This window comes from Diceros bicornis, chromosome 13 (genome assembly GCF_020826845.1).
Source record: "Diceros bicornis minor isolate mBicDic1 chromosome 13, mDicBic1.mat.cur, whole genome shotgun sequence".
Lineage (NCBI taxonomy): Eukaryota > Metazoa > Chordata > Mammalia > Perissodactyla > Rhinocerotidae > Diceros > Diceros bicornis.
Window position 1 is genome coordinate 55,497,200 of NC_080752.1, and position 13,578 is coordinate 55,510,777.

Here is a 13,578-nt window from a genome sequence, read left to right on the forward strand (position 1 = left end):
TATTCACCATAGCCAAGAAGTGGAAGCAACCTAAGTGTCCCTCGACTGACGATTGGATTAAGAAAATGTGGTATATATATACAATGGAATACTACTCAGCCATAAAAAAAGACAAAATCGTCCCATTTGCAACAACATGGATGGGCCTGGAGCGTATTATGTTAAGTGAAATAAGCCAGAAAGAGAAAGACAAACACTGTATGATCTCACTCATATGTGGAATATAAACAAACACATGGACAGAGAAAACTGGACTGTGGTTACCCGGGAAGTGGGGGTGGGGGGTGGGGGGTGGGCACAAGGGGTGAAGGGAGTCATATATGGGGTGAAGGACAAACAAAAATGTACAACCCAAAATCTCACAATGTTAGAAACCATTAAAACATCAATAAAAATGTAAAAAAAAAAAAAAAAAAAAAAAAAAACCTCCCAAAAAATAAAAGTCCAGGACCAGATGGCTTCTCTGGAGAATTTTACCAAACATTCAAAGAAGACTTAATACCCATCCTTCTCAAACTATTCCAAAAAATAGAGGAAGATGCAACACTTCCCAACACATTCTACAAGGCCAACATCACCCTGATACCAAAGCCAGGCAAAGACAATACTAAGACGGAAAACTAAAGACCAGCATCCTTGATGAACATAGATGCAAAAATCCTCAACAAAATATTGGCAGACCAAATACAGCAATACATGAGAAAGATCATACACCACGATTAAGTGAGATTTATACCAGGGACACAGGGATGGTTCAACATCCGCAAATCAATCAATGTGATACACCACATTAACAAAATGAGGAATAAAAACCATATGATCATCTCAATAGATGCAGAGAAGGCTTTTGACAAGATCCAACAAAGATGGACGAGATCCATTTTGTTGAGAGTTTTTATCATAACTCTCAACAAAATGAGTATAGAAGGAAAGTACCTTATCATAATAAAGGCTATATATGACAAACCCACAGCCAACATCATACTCAATGGGGAAAAACTGAAAGCCATCCCTCTGAAAACAGGGACAAGACAAGGGTGCCCACTCTCACCACTTGGAAAAAGAGCCACAGCCAAGTGGCAGGGTACAAAATCATCTTACAGAAATCAGCTGCATTTCTATATACCAACAACGAACTAACAGAAAGAGAAGTCAAGAAGACAATCCTGTTTACAATTGCAACAAAAAAGAATAAAATTTTAATCTAGGAGTAAATTTAACCAAGGAGGTGAAAGACCTATACAGTGAAAACTATAAGACATTATTGAGTGAAATCAATGATGATATAAAGAAATGGAAAAATATTCTATGCACTTGGATTGGAAGAATAAACATAGTTAAAATATCCATACTACCTAAAGCAATCTACAGATTCAATGCAATCCCAATCAGAATCCCAAGGACATTCTTCACAGAAATAGAACAAAGAATACTAACATTCATATGGGGCAACAAAAGACCCCGTATAGCTAAAGCAATCCTGAAACAGAAGAACGAGGCTGGAGGCATCACAATCCCTGACTTCAAAACATACTACAAAGCAATAGTAATTAAAACAGCATGGTACTGGTACAAAAACAGATACACAGATCAATGGAACAGAATTGAAAGTCCAGAAATAAAACCTCATATCTATGAGCAGCTAATCTTTGACAAAGGAGCTAAGGACATACAGTGGAGAAAGGAAAGTCTCTTCAAGAAATGGTGCTGGGAAAACTGGACAGCCACTTGCAAAAGAATGAAAGTAGACCATCTTCTTTCGCCATATGCAAAAATTAACTCAAAATGGATCAAAGATCTGAAGGTGAGACCTGAAACTAGAAAACTCTTGGAGGAAAATATAGGTAGTACACTACTTGCCATCAGCCATAAAGGGATCTTTTTGAATTCCATGTCTACTCAAAGGAAACAAACCAAAAAATAAACAAGTGGGACTTCATCAGATTAAAGAGCTTCTACAAGGCAAATGAAACCAGGATCAAAATGAATAGGGAACCCACCAGCTTGGAAAAAATATTTGCAAACCATATATCTGACAAGGGATTAATCTCCATAATATATAAAGAACTCACGCAACTCAATAACAAAAAAAAAAACAACCCAATCAAAAAATGGGCAGAGGAAATGAACAGACACTTCTCCAAAGAAGATATACAGATGGCCAATAGGCACATGAAAAGATGCTCAACATCACTAATCATCAGGGAAATGCAAATCAAAACCACATTAACATATCACCTTACACCTGTTAGAATGGTTATAATCACCAAGACAAAAAGCAACAAATGCTGGAGAGGCTGTGGAGAAATGGGAACCCTAATGCACTGCCGGTGGGAATGCAAACTTGTGCAGCCTTGTGGAAAACACTATGGAGATTCCTCAAAAAATTAAAAATAGAAATACATTATGATCCAGCTATCCCACTACTGGGTATCTACCCAACGAACCTGAAATCAACAATCCAAAGAGGCTTATGCACCCCTACGTTCATCGCAGCATTATTCACTATAGCCAAGACATGGAAGTAACCCTTGACTGATGATTGGATAAAGAAGATGTGGTATATATATACAATGGAATACTACTCAGCCATAAAAAAAGACAAAATCGTCCCATTTGCAACAACATGGACGGACCTGGAGGGTATTATGTTAAGTGAAATAAGCCAGAAAGAGAAAAACAAACAGTGCATGATTTCACTCGTATGTGGAAGATAAACCAACACATGGACAGAGAAAACTGTTTGGTGGTTACCAGGGGCTAGGGGGTCGGGGGGTGGGCACAAGGGGTGGAGGGATGCACTTATATCGTGACTGATAAACAGTAATGTACAATAAAAATTTCACAATAAAAAATTTTTTAAAAATGAAGGAAAAAAAGTTGAAGGAGATAAACTGTTAGTAAAGTTCGCTCCTTCTTGGAAGGTAAGAAGCCTTTCAAAAACAAGTCTTCTCATACAAGTTTTAAACACTGAAATTGAATGTTATGGAGTAGTTGACCCCTTTATTGAAAAGGTTAAAAGGGATAGAGATGGAACACTCTCTTGATACTTACAGTTTTTGATACATTGACTACACATATATCACTCAACGGTGTCAAGGGGAAATCCTACTATACTGAGAAGCAAAATTAGAAAAACATACTGAAGATATAAGAATACGGCATTAACAATTCAATATAGGATTATATACTGACTTCTAGAGTACCTCTGAAAATCTCCTGACAACTTGATTTAATGATTTTTTTAAGTTTTAAAAAATATATAAACATAATTTGCTCAAAGGTTTAAAAAAGTGTGTTTTCACTTGTACCAACTCTCCAAGTAAATGACCTACAGGCAAATTTACTTAATTTCACTTAAGTAATTTGGTTGAAATCAATACTTAGTCCCCAAATATTTTAGGGCTCTAATAAAGTTTGATAATCAAGCTGATATTAGTAGGGTAGACTTAAAATACACAAAAGCACTTGGAATGAGAACTATATGACATAGAGGAAAATATTCACTTAAAAGTCTGAATGTTAGTAAATGTCAGTAGAATCCAACATTCTCTTGTGAAATGATGGTCAAACATGAACTCCTGAGATGCTAGTCAGATTCTATTAAGAACTTGTTTCTATTATTCACAAGTAAACACTAATAAAAGAATTAACTTACTATTAGTCTACTATCAAAGCTTTCAGAATGTTGGTCTTCAATTTTTCTTGTTTCTCACATAATTAACTTTTTTTTTTTTTTTTTGTGAGGAAGATCAGCCCTGAGCTAACATCTGCCAATCCTCCTCTTTTTTTGTTGTTGTTGAGGAAGACTGGCCCTGGGCTAACATCCATGCCCATCTTCCTCTGCTCTATATGGGACGCCGCCACAGCATGGCCTGACAAGTGGTGCGTCAGCGTGCGCCCGGGATCCGAACTGGCGAACCCCGGGCTGCCGCAGTGGAGCGTGCGCACCCCACCGCTTGTGCCACCGGGCCGGACCCTCACATAATTAACTTTATAAGTAGACCTTCAGCTTCTCCCACAAGGCCTGAAGGACACAGCACTCCTGCTGTCATTTAGTTCAAAATACTCCATGAGGATATTCTCTTCCACCCATGAATTCCTTAGAAGTAAGTCTCTTAGTTTCCAAACATAATTTTTTTAAATAATTGATTTCTAATTTTCTTCACTGTATGCACAGAATGGTCCATATGGAGTTGATGTTTAAAATCATATTGAAGTTTCCTTTGGAGTCGATTTACAAAAAATTTCCATGTATCCTTGAAAAGAATTATTTCACTTTGTTGAATGAAAGTTTTTACACACACACATATACATATGTACATAGATTTAAATATGTACACATATGTATAGTCAAACAGGATAATTTATGTTGTTAATTCATGTTGTTCACATGTTCTACATCCTTATAATTATTTTATTTCCTTGATTTATTATTTTCTGAGAGAAATGTTAGAATCCGCTCATATAATGGCGGATTTCAGAATGTCCCCCTTGAAATTCTGTCAGTTGTGCCTTACATATTTCGAGTCTAAGTTAGACCTATAACACCCACAGAGACTCTAACACGGAGAGGGGCATGGTCAGGATTCTCAGCTTCGGATAGTGTCCAGCCCCCCCGGCAAGGCACCGCAGAGAGGGCTGCGGGTGCTGCCACTCCGAGCAGCACAGCCTGGAACAGTGATGGGGAGAAGTGGAGGGACAGTTAGACGGAGGGGCGAGCGGCTGGCATGCAGGTGCTAGCGGACTCAGCCATGCACAGGGTCCCCAAACCATCCTCCATAAACGGGGAGGGCCTCAGCACATCTCTAAGACAGCTATCAAGTAACTATAACAGTGTCTTGGTGTGAGAGTAAAATGTCTAGAACATGTGCTTTAGGATGATGCAGCTCTGAATTTCACTCGTGATGATATAAGCCATGATATCCATTTCCATGACAAGTAATTAAACATGAGAATTTTCACCTCCATCATTAGTAACTTCAGACTGCTCCTCCTCCTCCTCTTCCTCAAGGTCCAAATCACTCTGCCTGAGATGAGCTTGCGATAGGGCATAATGTTTCTTCTTAAAAGCTAGGAAATCCATCATGTTCCTTTGAAGGTGCTGCAAAAAAAACAGTTCAATCAAATACTCCTTAAAGGCCGCCTTCAGCGCCTCCATCTCTCTGTAGTGGTGGTCCAGGCACTGCTTCCTCATCTCAGCCAGCTCCTGGGAGGCCAGAGGATCTCCTCCTACTTCTTGGGATCCTCTCACATCCCAGCACTCCCCAGAGATGTGAAAGGAAGGCTGGAGAGGCCAGCGGGCACCATGGTCCTGGAAGGGCTGGTGGGGCGCAGGGATGTCCTCCCGAATGCTGAAGTTCCCCCAACCCTGACCCTGACCCCACGGAGCAGAGGTCTGGTCAGTGGTGGTCCCTGCAGCACCTGCTTCTGCTGGATCAGTGGCCCCTGGATGTTGCTACTGATCTAGGGTGGCAAGCTCGCTGTGGTGATGTGATGGGGCTGGCCACAGGCTGCAGGCTGCCCCTGCCTGTGTCCACAGGGCTCTGGGGTCTCAGGTGCTGGACAGCGCCCCCTGGACTGGGTGTGGGGCTGTGAGAGTCTCCATTTTCTGACAGTGATGGGAGTCCCTGCATGCTGCAGGTGAACCTGGGTCCCCTGAGCCACCTGGCCAAGGCCCTAGCCCTCCTGAAACACAGAGCGCCCACCACTGGATGGGTTCCAGCTGATCTGCCTCACCAGGTAGGACCGCTGCTGCAAAGGCCCAAGCCAGCATGAGGGGAGCCAATTTGCATGCTCTGCAGGCCCGGTCCTGCCCCAGGGCTGGGCTGGGTGGGGCTCTGGGTCTGCAGCTGTTGGGACAGTGGTGAGGCAACCTGGATGTATGACGGAGATCCATGCTCAAACTGCCTCTGCTGGGCACTGAACTGAAAACCCAGAGAAGTGGGGCTGGGGAGCAGCACAGGGGCAAGCGGGATCCTTGGGCTTCCTCCCTCCTCCAATCCAACATTCTGACAAGTGATGCTCACATTCTGCACAGCCACGGGACTCCTATTCACCTGCTGCTGAACTTGGTAACTGGGTGACTGGGGTGGGTTGGGCTCACCGATGGCGTGAAGGACATGGCAGGGGCCTGGAGTGGATTTCCATGGGCCTGCTGCTCCTCTCCTTCGCTGCCTGTGAAGGCCCCAGACCTCTGCAGCTGGTGCTGGACATGCTGAGGGCCGCTGCCATGGTGCATTATCACTTCTTTATGAAATAATTCCTAAACAAATACAGAAAAGATGAGATTCAGTGAGGCAAATTTTATTTCTAGTAGTCTTTCTGAGTACTGTACAAAGGCATTTAGAAAGTCCGACTACTGCATCAAAAAGCGTACCCTTATTACTTGCTTTAGGAATAGGGGAGCCGGCTGCTGTGGTTGATAACAATTAGGCACAAACTGATTACTTTAGGTGGAAAAAAGCCCTTACAGTGGAGTAATTTCAGATTAAAAGAGCTGCTCGGCAGGAGATGTTCAGTAACACTTTCTTGTATCAAATTTTCCATGAGCTAAAGCATCTGCTTAATTCAATTCTACTGGCTAGTGGCTTCCGAGCTGACGGTAATGAGGACAGCAACAAGGAGGAGCCAGAGGAGACCAGGGGCAGCGGCTCACGTTTACCGGGGCCGGTCCTCTGTGCTCCAGGCATGGTGCTAGAGGCTTTCCATTCCTCACCTCACTGACTGCTCAGGAGAATGCCACGAGGCCAATTCCACCATCATCCCGTTCTACACGGAGGGAACTGAGGCCACGAGAGGGGAACACGCCGTCTGAGCTAAGAGGCAGTAGCCTTCTTCAGCCCCAGGCTCTCCAGCTCCAAGGCCACGTGCCGGCCACTGAGCCAAGCACTGGGATAGGTCCTACACAGACTCAGCCTTGCCCTGAATCTGGATTTGGATATTGTTGACCAAACAGCGCTGGAGCACCAGGTCTTTGGATTTGAGCCTGTGTGAAGACTGAACACTCTGTTTAGCACCTACCCTACGGGAACTAAGTGCTAGAGGGACTCAGTGATTACTGCTTAGTGACTAGCTCTCTGGTGGAAAATAGTGAATGGAAGTAGACAGACAGTTTCTGAAGTAGTCATTCCAGAGACAGGCCAGACATGCGGTGCAGAGTGGGCTTGAAGTTCCTGGTGGGCCGACCTCCAGGTCCAGCACTATCATAACTTGGGACTAAAGCCCAGGACACAGGAGACTCCCTACTGCCAAATATTTTTGAATAAAGTATATGTATTATAGAAAAATATATTTTATAAGACAGCTCAGATATCATTTTTTTCCATCATAATACATCATATAATTTCAGGGGAAACATTTAAAAGTTGCAATAACCCCACCAACTATGGCAGCCGCCTTTCCAAAGGCTTGATGCTCAGAGATGTTTATGACAGCACGTCATATAAAAAATGGATGTAAACGAAACACCAAATAGAAGAGAACAGCAGGTCAGTCATGGGATGACATAGTATGTAGTCACTGAAATTACTATAAAGAGTGTTGAAGAAATAAAATGTTTACGTTAGATTTCAAATGGAAAAATTCAAGATAAAAAAATTTTGTAATTTTTAAAGATTTAATAGAAAGACTCAAATGTGAACCAGCTGGGGTTGAGAACCACTGTGATAGATCAAGAGTCCCTTTGTGTTCACCCCTGTTACACCTTCTAAACAATTTCTACTGCAGGACTCGCCCCTCCTGCCCCAGCTGTTACCAGCACACATGAACACACGTGAGATCATGGAAAAACCCTCACAACAGTGATTAGACCTGTGGTCCTTAACCCTGTTGATGCTTCTGAGAATCCAGTGAAAGCTACAGACTTTTCTTACCAGATCTAAGATGAAAATCTGGTTCTACACAGAAAACTAGGACTAGAAGAAAACTTCCTTAACCTGATAAAGGGCATCCTACAGGTAACTTGAAGCTAACTCATACTAGATGGTAAAAGACTGAACACTTTTCCTCTAAAATCAGAAAGAAGGCAAAGATATCCACTCTCAGTACTTCTATTCAACAATGTAATGGAGATTCTAGCCAGTGCAATCAGTCAAGAAAAATAAATAAAAGGCATACAGATTGTAAAGGAAGAATTAAAATCCTTCGTTCCCAGGCAAAATAATCATCTATACAGAAAATCCCATGGAATCCACAAAAAGACTCCTAGAACTAATAAGTGAGTTTAGCAAGATATAAGCTCAATATACAAAAGTTATATTTCTACAAGCTGACAACAATCAGAAATTAAAAATTTTAAAATTATGATAGCATCAAAAAATATCAGCAATAAATCTATAACAGATGTGTAAGACCTATACACTAAAGTGACAAAAATTGCTAAGAGAAATTTTTAAAGATGTAAATAAGTGTTCATGGATCAGAAGACTCAATATTGTTAATATGTCAATTCTCTCAAAACTGATCTAAAAATTTAAAGCAATCTCAATCAAAATCCCAGTAGGCTCTTTATAGAAAGTGAGAAGCTCGTTCTAAAATTCATAAGGAAATGCAAAGGACCTAGAAGAGCCAAAATTTTGGAAAAGACACTGGAAAATGTAGATGGCTCGACTTTAACACTTATTATAAAGCCAGCAATCAAGACGGTGTGGAAATAGATCAATGGTACAGAATAGAGAGACTAGAAATAGATTCACACATATATGGTTAATCAATTTTTAACAAAGGTGCAAAGACAATGATGCTGAAACAACTGGGTATCCACGTGCAAAAAGATGAACTTTGATTCATTCGTTGTACAATAGACATGCACAAAAATTTTCAATGGATCAGCGATGTAAATATAAAACTTAAAACTAAAAACTCCCTAGAAGAATGCATAGAAGAAAATCTTTGTGATCCTTATGACTTTGGGTAGGCAAAGACAGCTTGGATACAACAATAGATTCGTAAGAGAAAATTGATAAATTGGACTTCATCAAAATTAAGACTTATGCTCTTGAAAAGACATTATTAAGATAATGAAAATATAAGCCACAGACTAGGAGAGAATATTGTCAAATCCCATTATCTGATATAGAACTTCCAACAAGAAGAATTCTCAAATTCAATTTGAAGAAAAAATTTTAAGTGGGCAAAATAGTTGAGCAGGCACTTCATTGAAGAAAAATGTATGGATGAGAAATAAGCACATGAAAAGATGCTCAACATTATTAGTCATCAGGAAAATGCAAGACAAAACCACAACCGGATATTACTACACACCTTAGAATGCTAAAATTGCAAAGACTGATCATACAAAGTGTTGGTGAGAATGTGGAGAAACTGGAACCCTCAAACACTGCTGGTGGGAATGTAAAAGGGTGCACCCACTTTGAGAAACAGCTTGGTAGTTTCTTTAGAAGTTAAAGACACACTGAGCACATGATCCTGCCATTTCACTCCTAGGTATTCACCAAGGAAAAAAGAGAGCATATGTCCATACAAAGAGTTCTTTACAAAAGTTCATAGTGATAAACTTACAAAAATTTTGCATATGTATGGATATTAAAATTATTTAAGAAATTAGTAAATAGAGCCCAGCATATACTAACAGAGATAATAGACTGTCCTCAAAGGGGAGGTAGGCCAAAAATGTAAGAGAGTGGACTATCAGGAAACTCACTAACTTTATCATCAATTTTAAAGCCAAAAAGTACTAGATGACAAAATAATAGTTTATAAAATTAGCAGCCATTCCTAATAAAAATTCAAAATACAACGCCTATCAAAGGAAACTACTTAAATGTGATGTTTTAAAAAACTAGGGCCCAAAACTCAACAGCAAATATGTTAACGTTGACGTACAGAAGCTAATTCCAATAAATTAGAAACACAAGAGAGTCAAATATCACCACTTCACCACTTCAACGGAGGTTTTAGCAATTAAAAAAACAAAGAAAAATGAGCTAAATAATGAGGGGAATGAAATTATCTTTGTTTGCAAATCATATGACTGTATGCCTAGAAAACCTAAGAGACCAAAAATTATAAGAATAACAGAATTTGGTAAAGTGCCTGGAATCAAAATAAACATACAAAAATCAATAGCTTTGTTTCTATGTCAGCAATAGACAATTGAAACAGAAATAGAAAAAATATCCCATTTCATTAACAGCCACAAAAACTATAAAATACCAGTGAATATACACTTAACAAGAAAAGTGGAGCACAATCTGAAAAAAACCATACAATCTTATTTTAGGATATAAAATGACACGAATAAATGAAATAAGATACTATGTTCTTGAATAAGAAGATTTAATATCATAAAATGCCACACTTCCAAAAAAGTAAATATACATGTAATGCAATTCTGAGGAGAATTCCAATGAGTTTGGCTTTTGTTTTGCTTTAGAAATAGAAAACATGACTTTAAAGCTTATATGAAAAAGCTCATGTCTGAAAAGAGGCAACAGTATTTTGAAAAGAAGAATAAAGAATACCGAGGGGGTTCTTGACTTACAAAATATTCATACTTATTCTAGAGCTTCTGTACTCAAAAATCAGTGTTGTCCTGGCACAGAAATAGACCAAAAAAAAAAAAAAAAAGAGGAAAGGAAAAGAATACAGAGTCCTGACCAAAATATATAGACAGTGGTGTTTACTTTGAATGAAAAAAGAATGCTTTAGCTAAAAAATGGTAGTGGCACCTAGGGAAAAAAAAAAAAAAAGCTAGTTCCCTACCCCACACCATGTCAGACGGAATAAAGAGTTAAATGCTATCTTCCTCAAAAGAAAGAAAGAAAGAGAATAAGGGGAGGGAGAGAGGAAGTTTATTAGAGTCAAATTTAGGAGAATATTTCTACAATCCTGAGATGGTGAAAACTTTCTTAATAAACATGGCAGGAAACCCAGATGCCATAAAGTAAAAAATAACTACATAAAGATGTTCTAACAAAAAGACAAAAAATAATCAGGGGGGAAATACATGCAACATTTTATTTATGGCTGCAAAGGGTAAATATCCTTAATATACAAACAGCTCCTAGAAATTAGTGAAAAAACAATTCACCAAGGAGATGGAGAAGAATATAAGAGGCATTTACTGAAGAGGCTGTCCCAACTGGCGACAGCCAACCAAGGAAAAGCAACATAAAGCAATGGGGCAAGATGTCTTTTCACCCATTCAGCTGGCATTAACTTCAGATAGGAAGTCAAGGATCCTCCCCTGCATTTATAGAATGTAAATTGCTATAATAGTCTGTGAAACACTCTGTCAACATCTATTAAAATTAAGATTTTAAATATGTATATCCTTTGACCCATTATCTCGATTTAGTTCCCACTATTGGGAATCTAGCCCATAGAAATCAAGTACCAGAACCTATGTATCAGAACGCTTATCTCAGTACCACTCGTGGTGGGAAAACCCATCAATGGGGGACGATTGACTCAGTATGGTACATCCTAATTATGGACCATTATGCAGCGACCAAAAGAAATTATCTCTGGACTTGAATAGATGTTGGAGACATATTGCTAAGTGAAGAAAAAGGGGGAAGGGAGGTAAATAGGACTAAGGAGAAAAAAGGACAGAAAGGAATTCTTATTTTTCTACATTGTTCGAATTCTTCTTATAAGGTTGTATTTTGTTGTATTTAAAAACTAACTTTAAAATATACCTCATTCCAAGGTACAAAAAAAAAATTACTTTGGCAAATCAGTTTTCCAAAGGATCTTGAGATTCAAAATGTCAAACGCTCAAACTTTCAGCGTTCTTACGCCAGCTGACTGCAGCAGGTCAGTTTTCTGTGCGGAAGGATATTTACTCAGCCCTTGGCCAGATGGCTTAACGGTCTTCGGGGCGAAGGTGTGTCCTAGTTCGCCATCCGGTGTCTGAACGCCCCCTGCGGGGAGGTCTCTCCCAACGGTGCGCGCGCAGGGCTCAGCCCACGGAGAGACTGCTTCCCTGGACGGACCCGCCCTTCTCGGGGTGCAAAGCAGGGTCACCCCGACCCGACGGCCCACCGGAGACGGGCGCGGCGGCGTCAGCACCGTTGACAGCGGCCTCCCGGAACGGGGCAGGGGACTGCACTGTGGGAGGCGGCCTCACCTAAGCGGGGGTCACCGGGCCCAGGTGACAGGGGAGGCGGGCCAGCAGTGGAGGCCGAGGGGAGGGCCGCACCGCCCATCACGCCCCGGCGTGGACAGCGGCCGTCCCTACCGAGGCTGCCGGGCAGGCGGCGCAGGACTCTGGCAGGAGTAGCGCAGCGGCAGGCCACGGGACTGCTGGATCCGCCGGACTAGACAAAAGCGGTCTGGCTGGCCCCAGTGCGCAGGCGCACCAGCAGGCAGGAACACAGCTCAGGCAGGGGCACCTGCGGACCCGCAGGCGGAATGCGGGCCGATCGAAGCGGGCGGGGTGAGAGCGGAGGACCCAGAGGGAGTGGGTGGGGCAGAGGTGGCACCTGCGCACTCCTCTAGCTTCCGTCTCTGGCCGCCACCGGCCTTCATGCCTTCATTGATGCATCTCTGCTTGCCACAGACTATGCACGTGCCAGTCTGCCCACCCACCCATACACGGGATGCTTACTACCTGTTACACTGACCAAGCACTTCTAGTTCCTGCAGTGGTAGAACCTGGAATCTCGTGAGGAAGGGTCAAATCAAAAGGGTCAAAATTGGGGTGAGTTTATTATGAGCCATATCTGAGGACTAGCCCAGGGACTTCCTTCTCCAAGTACGGAGGGGCGCGAAAGGAGTGGGGTGTACAGAGGGGTTATACACCATCAAAGAGCATGTATCACATATGATTGGAATGTCCCTTTTACAACAGTCAAGAGATTGCCTAGCCTGCACAGCAATTCACACAGCGATTGATGACCACAGCAAGTAGCAGGTCTGTCGTCTCGTCTCGAGCTTGGTGGTCACAGCAGGTCACCAATCAATCCGTAGCCTAGGGAGAGATGCTTATCCTTAAGGAAATGCCAATGGGAAGTTACATCTTTCCTTATCTTAAAGGGCCTTGTGCTTGTCTTTGGGACATAGTAAATACTTAAAGCAGATATACAATGCATGCTCAGTGGCTGCGGCAGGCCCTTTTGGAAAAACAAGGTCAGGCCAAATTAGTTTTACACCAAATGGCTTCCTCATATAACCCAATATATCCTATTGCTTGCCATTTATTTATCATTTATTAATAAATAAATGCCCAATGAGAAGAAAATAAGGTAGGGCTGCTGAGAAAATGTGGTGGGAGTTGAGTGCCTATTTTAAACTGGGGAGAAGGAGTCAGAAGATGCCCAATAGGCTGTAAGCGGGGATCTGAAGATCCACAAGGATAGTTCTTCCTCCTGCCTGTGACCAGGGAAATGTTCTAGTGTGTCTCTGGTTTCACTCTTGCTCCGTTTCATCAAGTCTCTGAAACCAGCTCAAGACAAGGTTGACATAAGGGAAGCCATATTGTAGAAAAGAAAAACTCTCTTGTAACTTTGAATGACCTCTGACAAACTAACCCAGCTGGATATGCACCCTCCAGGAGATCTAACTGCTCTGTAGATTTTATGACACCTGCTCGTGCATGTACCTCCCAGCTGC